This window comes from Ailuropoda melanoleuca, chromosome 9, assembly GCF_002007445.2.
Source record: "Ailuropoda melanoleuca isolate Jingjing chromosome 9, ASM200744v2, whole genome shotgun sequence".
NCBI classification, from domain to species: domain Eukaryota; kingdom Metazoa; phylum Chordata; class Mammalia; order Carnivora; family Ursidae; genus Ailuropoda; species Ailuropoda melanoleuca.
In genome coordinates, this window is record NC_048226.1 from 95908460 (window position 1) to 95909899 (window position 1440).

Below are 1440 nucleotides of genomic sequence, written 5' to 3' on the forward strand. Positions count from 1 at the left end.
CTGGGTGGGATACAAGCTAAGCCAGGAGCCTAGACTTAAGGTTGCTGGGCTGGGACCCCAGCTTGGCCTGTGACTCAGGGAGGGATGATGGCAAGCCACCTAACCAATCTGGACCTCAGTCTCCTTATTTGTAAAACAAGAATAATAAATATACCCACCTCACGGCACTGCTGTGGACATGAGAGGATTAAGTGGGGTGGTCCATGTAAAGACGCAGCGTGGCCACTGTCCCACCAGCTCATCGCTGATGCAGGACGGAGCCATATAGCATCGGGAAGGCACCAAAACACCCTGCCCATGGCGGAAGCTTGCGTATTGTCCCAGAAGGCTCTGTGACAGAGACCAATGGGCTCGTATCCGCTCGCGTCACGAGAGGGTAACGTGCAAGAACGGTCCCTGAGAAATAACCTGAGTGCTTCCTTCTGTGGGAGGAGGCAGTGAGGAGGCAGCTGAAGGTGAGGGACTTAGCCTCAATGGAAAGGCAGCAAAGTGAAGTGGGGAGAAGCTAATGTTCCATAAGCAAATGGTCGTGCTAAGGCAGGGCCACCCCCAAGACCTTCCAGAGCTCCAGTGATGGGTGATGTTCTCCAGCTGCAGCTTGTTATGGGATAATGGGGACACTCTGAAGTCCTTTATGAAATAGAAATGTGATTTCTCCACATCTAATCCCTACTTAATGCTCCATGGACCATTTATTGATTTTTGTTTTAAGGAATACAAAGCACACAAATGTGTCTGGGACACAGCACACAATCAGTAAAAGTTCCTTGAGTTGAATTACAATAGAACGTATACTTTCATTGCCTCAGGGATATCATTCAAAAGGGCTTTGGAAAACACTTTTGTATAATTAGCCAAACCGATCAGGTATCTACAGACACCACCACACATTACTGCTGAAAGAGGCAGTTGCTTCTAGAATGCATATTTCAAAACCATTTCACAATTGTCTCCTGATTCCATCACCTCATATTAACTTACTGAATTAGGTAAAACAGGAATTATTAAGGCCATGACACAGATGAGAAAAATTGAGTTACATGTGGGATAAATGCCTAAGGTCACCTAGCTGGTGAGTGACAGAATCCCCGTATTGGTGGCCAGCCTCTTCTGGAGTTTCCTGGGTGCAATCTGATTCTGGCCCCCTATCCACAGAGGGCAGGGAGAGGACGAAGGAAGAGGAGAGCCACTCCAGATCGGTAGGTGGCGGGTGGGATAAGCAAGGGAACTTACTTATACGAGGCTTGGCTTAGGCACCACACCTGCCTGCCAAGTCTTAAGTTTACAGAGAAGCCTTAATGGGGTTCAGTCAGGTCTACCATCCAGATAGTCTAAGCATCACGTCTTCGTCTCAAGGCTGTGTCCTTGGGGCAGCTTCTGGAACAGGCAAGGCAAGCAGAATGCACATTCCAAGAACAGGGGAAGGAGTGGGGGGCCTCC

At 48.8% G+C, this 1440-nt stretch overlaps 1 protein-coding gene across 1 annotated transcript in view; it reads right to left on the reverse strand.

Moving 5' to 3' along the window:
* ZFAT (zinc finger and AT-hook domain containing) overlaps window positions 1-1440 on the reverse strand; it is a 291267-nt gene that overhangs the window by 67251 nt on the left and 222576 nt on the right. The window lies entirely within an intron of this gene.